The sequence below is a fragment of the Muntiacus reevesi genome, chromosome 8, assembly GCF_963930625.1.
Source record: "Muntiacus reevesi chromosome 8, mMunRee1.1, whole genome shotgun sequence".
Taxonomy (NCBI): domain Eukaryota; kingdom Metazoa; phylum Chordata; class Mammalia; order Artiodactyla; family Cervidae; genus Muntiacus; species Muntiacus reevesi.
Window position 1 is genome coordinate 48,148,775 of NC_089256.1, and position 12,868 is coordinate 48,161,642.

A 12,868-nucleotide genomic window follows, 5' to 3' on the forward strand; every position below is an offset into this window, starting at 1 on the left:
TAGAAAGAGACACACGCTGATGCCTGAACTCTTGGAGCCCATGTGAGAAATGACAATTCTTGGACGAGGATGATAGAAATGGGTTCAGAGAAGAAAACAGACTTGAGACTGCAGGAGGTAAAATCCATGAGATACACAGATAGATACAGAGGATGAGGAAAAGAGGTCAAAGATTTCCCGAGTTTCTGGTTTTCATGATTGGATGGACAGTGGTACCGCACAAAGAAGGGGTACAGTGGATGAGAACTAGATCATTGCGGTCAAGATCATTAACTTTGTCTTGGACTTGGGAAGTTTTTGAGATGCCCACATGGCCATGTCAAGCGTGCCTCTGCAGACCTGGAACTGAGAGGAGAGGTCCAAGTTTGAGGTCTAGATCTGCGTAACAGGGAATGAGATCATCTAGAGAGGGCTGTAGTAAGTGAAGGAAGCCTAAAAATGAGCCCGGGGGACACATCATGAAATGGCTGGGGAGAGGGACTGTGCCAGAAAGCAGACTGGGAAGGAGCCATGGAGATGTGGGAGGAAATCCAGGAAAAGCTGTGTCACTGGAGCAAAGGGAAGGAGATCATGGTTAACAGCATGTAACTCAGCTGAAAGGTCAAGTAAGGTAAAGACCTGAAAATCCACTGGTTTTAGCAACATGGAAGTAACCAGCGACCATAGTAAGAAAGGTGTCAAGGGAGCTGAAGGGACGGTGGAGCGAGTCGGGAAGGATGGGAAGTGGTGAAACCAAGCTGGTTGATATAACTTCAAGAGTTTGGCTTTGGGCTTCCCTGGTGGTTGAGTAGTTAAGAATTCGCCTGCCAATGCAGGGGACACGGGTTTGCTCTCTGGTCCGGGAAGATGCCACATGCCTGGGAATAACTGAGCCTGTGTGCACAACTACTGAGCCAGCGCTCTAGAGCCCATGTGCCACAACTTCTGAAGCCCACTCGTCAAGAACTCCTGTTCCACAACAAGAGAAGTCACTGCTATAGGAAGCCCACACACCGCAAGAAAGAGTAGCCCCTACTTGTCGCAACTAGGAAAAGCCCACGTGCAGCAACGAAGACCCAGCACAGCCAAATAAATAAATAAATACATCTTTTTTTTTTTTTTTTTTAAAGGAGTTTGGCTTTGAAGAGGAAAGTGTAGTAGGAGAGTGACTACAGCGGAGTGGAAGGGACCGGGAGTTTTTGTTGATTTTAGTGGGAGAATGTGGTCATAGAAAGGGTCTGCTTGGGAGAGAGAAAAATTGAAGGTTAAAAAAGAGAAAAGATGAGTGACAGAATAGGGCTTCTGAGAAGCAAGAAAAGAGAATCCATAGCAGAGGTGGAAGGACCGGCTTTGGGAAAGGAAAGAGAGGGCTGATGGGGTTTGGATTTCTCTCTGAGGACTTGGGATTTTCTTTTTGTAAAACAGCAAATACAAGGTTATTTGTTAAAAGTTGGGGGACTGACGGGGTGGGGCCTCTGAATTTGAAATTTGGGGGAACATCAATATATTCATTTCCTAGGCTTGCTGTAAAACAAAGTACCTACAAACTTGGTGGCTTAAAACAACAGTTTATCCTCTCATAGATCCGAAGGCTGGAAGTCCAAAGTCAAGGTGCCAGCAGGGCCATGCTCCCTCTGAAAGTTCTAGGAGAGAATTCTCCCTTGCCATTTCCTAATTCCTGGTGGCTGCCAGCCATCCGTGGTGTTCCTTGGCTTGTATACATATTGCTCTAGTCTCTGCCTCTGTCACCACCTGGCCTTCTTATAAGGACACCAGTCATTGGATTTACAGCCCAAACTAATCCGGTCTGATCTCATTTTAACTTGATTACATCTGCAAAGATCTTTTCAAATAATGTCACATTCACAGGTCCTAGTGGTTAGGGTTTGAACATATCTTTCTGGAGACACAGTTCTACCCATCAGAATGAAAAAGTTTAGAAAGCTGAAGAGTGTGAGACCAATGTGCCGGTAGATCCATCCTGTTCGGGGCTCCCAGAGCTTAGTGGACAGTGTCCAGCATTCCCAGCTCTTTCCAGGGTGCTCCTCTCTGCTGATCTGCACCCAGCATCCTTAGCCTGAGCTGGGGCGTGTCAGCTCTCCCATTTCCCGGTAGATTCCCTCCCACCAGGAACAAAGACTTCTGCCCTCCCTTGACCCTTCCTCCGTCCTGTCTCAGTCTCATCTCTCCATTCCACCCCATCCTTTGCTCTGCCAGTGATACATCAAGAACCCCTGCAGACAGAAGCTGCTGAGCCAGCCCTGACGGCAGAGGGCTATAACAGAAGGGAGAGGATGCAGGCCCCCAGGGAACACTTGCTACACCTGCGCTGTTTTGTTCAGAGTTCCAGGAAGCAGAATGCCTCGGGATTTTGACAAGAGAACTGAAGGAATAAACACATCTCCTTATTTTTGACCCCCCAGGAGATGCCTTACTGTCCTTTTCTGGTATGTCAGGAATGGTTTCCTTTTGTCCAGGCCAAGCTGGGCTGCTCTCTGCCTGCTGGTACAGGACTCTAGGGGCATTTGCCTTGGAGGGCCGAGGTGAGAATGTAAACACAGCAAGGCAAACGCACTGCAAACCGGCTGGGACCTCCTCCAGGGAGGAAGGCTTGTTCACGGCTTGGCCAAGCTCCCAAGCATCATGTACAGCAACCCTGAGTTCCAAGTTCGACAGCTCGGGGTGGGTCCTCGAATGACCTTCCGTTTCTTGTGTGCCCATCTAAGAGGGCCGTTCCTTTCCAAACAACATTCCTCCGATAAAATCGGTTACACACTGGCAACGTCAAGGAGCCAGGAACATTCTCCAGTGCAATGGGACTCTGATAAAGTGGTCTGATTTTGCAAGGCCTTCTAGCATGAAAAATCCTCCCCAGAGCAGGCCGAGAAATTCCTGGGATGCCAGGACACTGGGCAGAGTGGCCTGGGCCCTAAGGAAGGAGCAGAAAACCCAGAATGACATTCCTGCCATGGGCAGAGAGGCCTGCGTTTGCAGGCATCATCTCCTTCACCAGTCAACACATAGTTGACGAGGACTCTCCAAGTGTCAGGCCCTGATCTGGAGTCACTGGGAAGGCGGTATCTTCGTGTGACAGCTCAGCATCCCTGTCTTTCAAAGAGCAGTGATAACTTGCTCCCACACACAGCCCAGGTTAGCAATCAGGGGCAAGTCTGTGGCTTCACCTCCAGGGGTCTCCTCCATGGGTGCTTTTCTTCAAGTCTCAGTTTGCATCACCGAGTGCCTCCTGGTTCATCCATTTCTCTGTGTCTCCATCAGACTCTCTTTTCCTGCCTTTCCTCTAATCAAATTCTTCTTTTTTTTCTCCTTTTTTCTGTTTCTTTTCTCTAACAAACTGTTACACAGAACTAAAAACATTTAAAAAGCATTTGTGGAATAAACCTTTACATTCTCTGGGTTTTATTCTTAAAATTGGTATTGGTTGAAGAACATGTGTCCTTCTCTGTGTCATCTGCATTTCTTACAGGACCATGAGTCACTATTTATGACTTCTTATTAAAATACGACGTACGTAGAATATGTGTAGTGTCCTACAAGTGCACATGTAGTGGCTGTGAGTGTACCATGCAGAGCTCACTATCAGAGCGTAGGCATGGGGAGCACTCCCATGGAGAGATGTCACGTTCTTCTCTGCCCATCCTCCCACACCATCACCACCATCCTGAATTCTTTCAGCAGAGATTAGTAGTTTTTGATAAAATACAAAATACCTGTTTTTTAAATTTTCTATCAGTGGAGTGCTGTAGGATGGACCCTTTTGTGCCTGGCTCTTATTGCTCAGCATATGACGGTAGATTCACTCACATGCAGCTATAAACCCTTCATTCTCCTTGCTTCACAGCACCCAAGGTGGGGCCAACCCACAATTTATTTTCCCTTCTATGGTTAATGGGCATTTGAGTGGTTTCCATGAGCAGCTATTACAAATAATGTTGCTATTAACATTTGTGTATGTGTCTTTTGATGGCATCTATTACTTTTATTATCAGGGGGGAAAAAAGAAAACTATTTCCATTTTAAAAGATGGAGGTGGACCAGTGCGATGTTTTTAGAAAAGGGCTCTGGAATAGGAAGTTAGAACACATGAGAACACATGAGTCTTCATTCTGGCCTCTCTACTCTCTTATTTCTACAACTTTGAGCCAATCAATTAATCTCAGTTTTCTCATCTGCAAAAGATGGACAGTAATATCTGCCATTGGTAGGCATGACTACCTCACAATCAAGATGGATGATGGATATGAGGGGTTAAGTGTCATGCAAAAATAAAACACATTCAAGAAACACATTAAGGAAAAAAAAAAATAGTTACATCTGATTTGCCTATTTTTAAAATTTGAGAAAACAAAATTGAACCTGGGGCCTTAGACAAAAGATCTCCCCAATCCTGACCCACTGTAGGCAATACAAGATACATACACATCTCAAAGATAAGAAATAACAAATAAAACACAATAAATGTCTCAAAATATCCTGTCTCCAAAAGTCTGTTTCACGTGAGTGACTGCGAACAGGTGGCCTGTGACATCCTTTATCCCCTTCAAGTGGCCTTGTCTCTGAGTAGATGGGGCCCCTGGTCTAGACAAGCTCCTCTCTGACTGAGCTGTAGGAACCTGGGGGATGGAGGAGGGATGTGCCCACAGGGGATACACAGAAGGCCAGGACTGGACATATCTTCAGACCCAAACCAGTGCCCTGTCCCATCCCCTGTACTGTTCCCTCATAAGGAGAGACTCAGACAACAGTGCAGGACTGGAAGCAGGGCTGCATGACTGCTGACCAGCAGAGCATGCATATCTGAGGCTCCAAGCTCTCTGCCAGCATGGGGTCATTTGTCAGTGGAGGGCACTGGGGCTGTCCGCACGCTGGTGCAGATGCAGGATGGGCATGGCCACCAGCTCCCACCCTGTTCTTCCTCCCCACCCAACCCAAACAAACCCTATGCTGAGCCCGCACCCTTCAGGGAGCTCCCACAACACTGACTGTCCTGTGCATCGTGGCCAGGGACGCGAACCTCCAGGGTCCCTGCCCTTGTCTGGGTGAGAAGGGAACTGTGGCCTGAATGAGAGAGAGGGGTCTGGGAAGGAGGCCACTGTGCAGGAGGGGTTCTGAGCAGGAACTCCTGAGGAGATGGAGAAGTGAATGAAAGCTTTAAAAACCAGGCATTGCCCTAGAGTTTCTCAGCCCTGGTTGAATATGAGAATTGCTGAGGGGATTTTTACAAAATGCTGGTGCCTGGAACCCACCTACGTAATCAGAACCATTGACCATAAGATGGGGCATCAATATTTTTTTTAAGTTTTCCAGGTGATTTTTGGGATTTTCCTACTGTTCCAATGGCTAAGATTCCAACCTCCCAAAGCAGAGGGCCTGGGTTCAATCCCTGGTCAAGAAACTAGATCCCACAGGCTGCAACTAAGACCTAGCTCAACCAAATAAATAAGAAAATAAATTTTTTAAATTTTAGAATCACTTTCCAGGTGACTCTAATTTACAGCCACAGTTGATAACCACTTCCTTATCCTTAGTGCAGTAGGAATACTCAAGAGCATGTAGCCTTCAGCAGTAGAGGGACATGAACAAAGCAGTTGCTCAAGAAGCATTTATTGAGCACCTACTGTGTACCAGCAGGCACTGTGCAATGCTCTGGGTATACAGAGATGAGGAAGATGTATATTCTCCCTGCCCTTGACCAGTCAGCAAATCAGGAGAAGGAACAGAACCACAAATAAGTACAATATAAAGAAATTTGTTTTACATAAGTATGAACCAAGCGCTCTAAGAACATTGAGGATTTGCTAGAGAAAGTTTTCTAGGGAAGTGACATTAAAATTCTTTCCTGAAGGATGTGTAGCAGTTTACCAAGCAAAGGAAACAGGGGAGAATATTCTAAGTGGAAGAAAGCGTGTTATACAGGTGCTGAGTTTGATCCCTGGCTTGGGAAGATCCCCTGGAGAAGGAAACAGCTACTGGCCTAGAGAATTCCATGGAATGTATAATCCATGAGGTTGCAAAGTGTTAGACAGGACTGAGTGACTTTCACTCACTCAGTCCTATGAAGACCCCGATGCTCAGCACAATGTGGGGGTGTGGGGAGAAGAGGTTGGAAAGATGATGAAAGCAACCACCAAGAGCTCTATACCATTTGAGCTCTGAGTATTTGAAACTTGAGCTACAGAGAGCAGATTAGAAAAGAGAGAGGGTGGTAGGGAGAGCAAGCAGGAGCCACTATAGATATCCTGACATGAAGTGATGAAGGCCTGGATCAAGGGATTGATGGTGGGAATGAGGAAGAGAGCAACCGAAGAGATACTGCCCCCAAAAGCACAGAATGTGGTAGCAGAACAGATGTAAGGAAAGAGAGGCAAAGATGACTTCACAGTCATTTGATCTGGGACAGCAAGAGAACAGGGTGACATGGCCTTAGCAAGGACAGGATGCTGCATGGATTACTTGAATTTTGTGTTAACTCCAAGACATCCACAAGGAGATGTATGCAAAAGGCTAGTTGAAGGGCACATGCTGGGTTGTAAAGGTAAGGAGGGGAAAATACAAAGGGAGAAAGTGAAATGTCCAGGTATAAACAGTCTACACCAGGCATTTGTCAGGGACAGAAAAAAATGAGATAGATACCAACCAGCCAGTAGATCAGGCACAAGGTGTTTGCCAGGACTGACCTGTGTGTGGGTTGACACAGGAAGATGAAGGAGGAATTGGAGGAGGCTGAGGAGCTAGGTCCAGGAGGTGCATCCAGCATAGAAAGAGTTTATCTTCAGGAAGGAGAGGCCCTTCTTCATGGAGATAGAGATGTCTGAGGAAACTTACTCCCAAGGGCCTGGGTCCAAATCAAACGCTCTAAAGCAGGTGTCAGGAAACTCTTTCCATAACAGGCAATACAGTCAATATTTTAGGTTTTGTGTACTAGGTGGCCTCTGTCACAACTACTTAACTCTCCCATTGTAGTGGGAAGGCAACGTGAATGAATGGGCCTGGTTGTGTACCAATAAAACTTTATTTTCAAAAACAGGCAATTGGCTGCAATGGCTAATTTTATGTTACATGAATTTTACCTCAATTTAAAAAAACTGCAAATTCTAAACTTGATTTGGCTCACAGGGCTACAGTTTGCCAACACGGAGATGCAGGAGGAGCTGTTGGGGGCTTAGGGTCTGGGCTGGCCTCCATTGGACTGTGAACAATGAGCAGTGTGAATGCAAATCCAATTACTTAACTTTCTCAAGCCTCCATTCCTTCATCTGTAAAATGGGGGGAAGAACAGTAATATTTCACTGAGTTGTTCTGAGGATCAAATGAGATAATGAATAGAGGGCTCAGCGAAGATTTTCTTATTTATAAGGACTGACCATGAATTGCAGGATCCCAGATGCAAGTGGGACTGGAAGGAAGGAAGGAGTTGAGGGTACGGCTGTGAGGTCAGGGGAGGGGCTGTAATAGCAGAGAGAACAAAATGTGTATACTCAGGGCTACAAATAGACCCACAGCTGCAAATACACACACTTGTGCATACCACACCAAGGCCATGTAGCCCACCTCCCCTGTTCTTAGGGGAACGAGGTTCTGCATGCTTTGTCTCTGGCCCATCAGGGTAGTCCATGCGCAAATGCCCCCTGCAGTTTGGTTTGTCCAGGCCCAACACGGACAAGCACGCCTCACCAGCAAACAGCATACAGAGCTTGGGCCTGGGAATGCTACTGCCGTCGCAGGGCCTAGAGCTGATGGAGACAACAGGTCTCAGATTCGGGTCAGCTCCAAACTTTTCCACCTGTGCTTCTCAACCTTTAGAAAATCATCTGGGGGAGCGGTTACTTTAAAACGTGTATCCTAGGCCCCATCCAAGAAATTCTCATTTAGTAAGTCTGGGAATGGTTGACAAAATTGCATTTTGGCAAGAATCCCAGGTCATTTTTTGTGTCAATGAGCTGAGAAGCACACTTGCAGAAATAAAGCTTTACACCCTCATCTCTGAACACAGCTATGTGATGGAACAATGGGATCCCCCAGTTTGTCCCTGGAATCATCGAACAGGGTCCACCCCTATCTCTTAGGCTCCTACTGCTCATGAGGAAAACATAAGTTCAGATTGGATGTCTTGGGTAACACAACAAATTCTAAAACAGATGTGAAGATTTTCCAGGACTTTTCCAGGACACTGTATTTACCAGGAATGTTTTACCTCGAGAAGAGGTGATGCTGTGTCCTCAGTCCATAAGAAAATGTGATGAATAATTATGAGTCTCAAAACATTTTGGTTGAGCCGTCCAAGAGCAGTCTATTCCAAATCCTGTTTGCTCTCCTCCTGGCCAGCCCAGAAGTCTGTGCCCTTTTCCTGCTTCTTCATCCTGGAACACTCCTGCAAAGCGAGCTGCAGGCTGCTGAGGGAGCAAGTGCTGTCATCTGGTTTCATAGTTGCTGAATCAAGAAGAGTGACTTGTACACATGCATTAAGTACTTGCTAAGTGAGTGACTGAATGAACCCATGATGAGATGGATGGGTTGACAGGGCACATAAAAAATACTTAAAGCCACGAATTGGGATGATTTATAACTGAAGACACACCTCTACTACTGAAGGTCTTTCAATTATGGTTGAGCAAAAAAAGAGCTACACAGATCATGAATAAAAGATGCACAGAACCAAAACTACAGTTGCTCACTACACACACACACACACACACACATAATTTTCCTAAATAAATGGTGCTGTTCCTTCAAATCAGCATCTTGAAAGGCCCTATAAAATTATTCCAGTGATGCTGTCAATCCTCAAAGTGTGTTTTAGTGGGATCTCACCTTTAGATTTGGGGGCTGTTTCTTGCAGCAGCAAGCCCATCCTGACCCATACAGACACACAGAGTTACACAGAGTTGCCCACTTGCCGAGCAGTTCAGTCAAAAAAATTGACGCTGCCATTGTGTCTGTCCTTGTGACTTTCAGCTTGGGATTCATATTTGAACCTTAGTCTCTTAACATGTATGGTGTATGTCACATTGCATAGATCAACATTCATTGAGCCCTCTTGCTGGCTGCTGGGGGACGATTGCTAATCCCTTGAAATGCCACTCACCCTCAGGGCTGCCCAGAGTGAATGTGATAGAGACCACATGGCCCATATTTCAACCCCATCTTCACATGTGGTGAGTCCAGCTTCTTTTTACAGAGAGGCATCTCTAACAGACACGAACAATCAGGAAAGTGCATGTGCATGCACACACACATATACACACACGTGTGTGTTTTCAAAGAAACACAATTTACCCACTTCCCCCCCCCCTTTTTTCTTTGTTGGAATAAAATTTGGAGGAAAAAAAGAAACAATTTCAAAAAAGAGAAAAACCCAGGCTCTCCATTGTTTTAAGAGACTCCCATTAGAGAAGTGCTCTGCCTCTTTTAGAAGGAAGCTGTGGCCACACTCACCTCAATGAACGGTGGTGAGCAGTCAACTATTCTTCTGCCCTCCATTCACCCCGGCCCAGCAGCCCAGGGAACAGGTAAGGGTGCCAGCCCTGATGCTGTGAGATGGGCTGCATGCCCAGGAGCAGAGCCAATGGGGACCCCATGATGCTGGTGGGCCTTTCCTGCCATCTGCTTCACCCTTTACTTGAATGTGACCTTCCCCTCACCACCTAAGAAGAGTGCCCTGTCAAGAGTCAAGGGCTTACACCTCTACTTCTTGCGTCAAACCAACAAACTGACATCTATCTCTGCTTGTGAGCCCCCTCATAGCAGCCCAGGCACACCTCCCAGATGCAGAGATGCTGAACAGTGTGTGGTAAATATAGACTTCTGCATTTTTATCTGCAGAGAAGTGCAAACAGTACGGGCTAACCAAGCCCATGCAACCACTGCTTCTGATCCTCTCTTCCTGGGCATCCATGTGGATATGTAGGGGATAAGATATAGCAAGAGAAGGATTATTTGCTCTAGAAGGCTTCCTGGTAGTTCAGATGGTAAAGAATCTGCCTTCAATGTGGGACAACTGAGTTCGATTCCTGGGTTGGGAAGATCCCCTGGAGAAGGGACTGGCTACCCACTCCAGTATTCTTGCCTGGAGAATTCCATGGACAGAGAAGCCTGGCAGGCTGCAGTCCATGAGGATGCAAAGAGTTGGACATAAGTGAGCGACTTCCACTTTACCTCAACCCTTGGTTAACTTGAGAGTGGGATAGATTTTTTGATCGGTTTAAGAAAATTTCCCAAGGCTCTGGGAAGGGAAGGAAGGTTGAGAGCAGTGGTACAGGGTCATGGCCAGATGAGTCTGATTAGCTGAGGGAGGTGAGGGGGAGGCGGAACTGAAATCAGCAAGTGGTGACTGCCAGTTCCCCGCACGCTGACTGCACCTGCCGCAGAGCCTCTGCTGGTGTCTGGAGAAGGAGACCCACCTTGTCTGCCACTGACAAAATACAGTGGGGCCTCCTGAAGCAAGTGGGCTCCACCCTGCTCTGAGACTTTGAGTTAGCAGATGCCAAGAACCACTGCAGCTCCTGTGGATTTGTTTTCTTTCGATATTGCCCACAGTGAGTGACACAGAATCAGCAGCGCTGGTGGGAGAACACTTCTATGACACCTCCTCCACTATGATTTCCTCCCCAAATACTCACAAAGTCACTTGGAGGAAAGCAGGAATAATAATTCCCACTTTATAGAGAAGTAAATCAAGGCACAGAGAGGTGAAGAAGCCTACCCAAGGTCACAGAACTAGTAAATGGTGAAGCCAGGATAAACAGAGGTCTTTGCCCCAAATCCCATGAATTGGCAACTATACCAAACTCCCTCTCAAAGGAATCCATTTAAAGGTCAAAGGATGGAAGAAGGGATGATGTACATTCTCTTGCTTTGATCCTTCTGTGTTATTTGTCTTTGCTCACCTCATTCCCTTGGTTCATGAGCCTTTCCATATACTCTGACCAACCACTTCCTTCAAGAAGTCACCTGGGTTTCTTCCTCACTTGGTGTCTCCTCGGCATTTGTGAATTCACCTTGCAGCAGTCATTTGACTGGATGCTGGACACTTTGAGGTTGCACTCCAGCCCCTTCCCTGTGCCCCTCCAGTGTCTCCCCAGCTCTCCAGACTCCCAAAGAGGGTCAGGTCTTAATCCTCAGATCCTATGTAACAGTTACTTCTATGGCCAAAGGCAAAAGCTTGAAAGCAAAAGGAGAAAGACGTGGCAGATGGTTAGATAGCATTAGAAAGAAAAGAAAGTGAAGTCGCTCCGTCATGTCAGACTCTTTATGACCTCATGGACTGTAGCCTGCCAGGCAAGAATACTGGAGTGACATGGCGGCCACGAGACTCCCAGCTCCCCTGCACCGCTGCACTGGCTCCTGCCCCTGCCCGGCTGGCCGCCAGAGGCTCCCCTGGAGCAGAGACAGCTGGGAGGGCCTGCCGGATGCTTCTCATTATTTATATGTTAATATGTTTGTAAAAAAAAAAAAAAGAATACTGGGGTGGGTTACCGTTTCCTTCTCCAGGGGATCCTCCCAACCCAGGAGATCAAACCTGGGTCTCCCGCACTACAGGCAGGCTCTACCATCTAAGCCACCAGGGAAGCCCTAGATAGCATTACTAACTCAAGGGACATGAGTCTGAGCAAACTCCAGGAGGCAGTTAAGGACAAGGCAGCCTGACATGCTGCAGTCCATAGGGTCCCAAAGAGTCAGACACGGCTTAACAACTGAACAACAACAACACATGGCCAAAGGAACTGTATAGACACAAGTAATGATCTTGAGATGGGGAGGTAATGCTAGATTATCCAGGGGGGCCTATTTAATTACATGGGTCCTTAAAAGCAGAAGAGGCAGACAGGAGAGTTAGAGAAGATGCGATGGCAGGAGCAGAGAAGGAGGTAAATGGGCTTGCTGATTGCTGACTTTGAAGCCTCCAGAAGCTGGAAAAAGTGAAGAAAGAAATTCTCCCCTACATCCAGAAGGAACCCAGCCCTGCTGATGCCTTGATTTTAGGCCCATGAGACCCATTTCACACTTCTGACCTCTAGAACTGTAGAGGAGTACTTCTGTGTTGCAGTAAGCCACCATCAGTGGTGATTTGTTACAGCGGCAACAGGAAAGGAATACATCGGGACTGAGTGCTCTGATTGTTTTGCTCCTATCTCTACCCGGCCCCCTTCACCCCCACTACCCACACTCAGGAGGCACTGGGACAACTGGTCCTCAGCATGGAGGGAGGGGTGAGGCGCTCTGTGAACCTCCAGTGACCGGTCCTGCCCCTTCGAAGTTCAGGGCTGGTTCCTCAGCCCCTCCTCCCACACACTCTGATCTCAGGGGGGATGCCCTGGACTGGCCCTCTCTTCCCTCCCCCATAGGAGAGCAGAAGCAGAAACCTGTCTGAACCTGGATGGCTCCAGAGCCTGGAGCACACTCACTGGATTCACACAAGGATCTTCTGGAAAAGCCCGAGCAATGCTGAGGGTGGATTTTTATCATCACTCTCAGACTTCCCTCCTCATTCCTCAGCAAAGAGTGGTACAAACCCCTTCCAGCCCCGGCCCTTGCCTGCCTTTTCAGTACTCCCCCTGCCTTGCACTGCCTCATCCCAACATTCTGGAAGCCCTCAATTACCCTTCAGTCCCTTTGATCACACTGAGCTCTCTATTGAAAATGTCCTGCCCCTCCTCTCTGCCCACGAAGTCCTTGAATGAGGTCAGGTATCTCCTCCTCCAGGAAGACCTCCCTGACTACTGTCAGAGTGGTTGAGAGCTCCTCCATCTACTCCCAGATCCTGTGTCTGCCTCTATCACTGCTCTCACTACTACTGGAATCCCTTTAGCTTTCCTCACTTCCTTCTCCATGGGGAAGATGAAGCTACAAGCCAAGCTCCCACCAGCAGAAG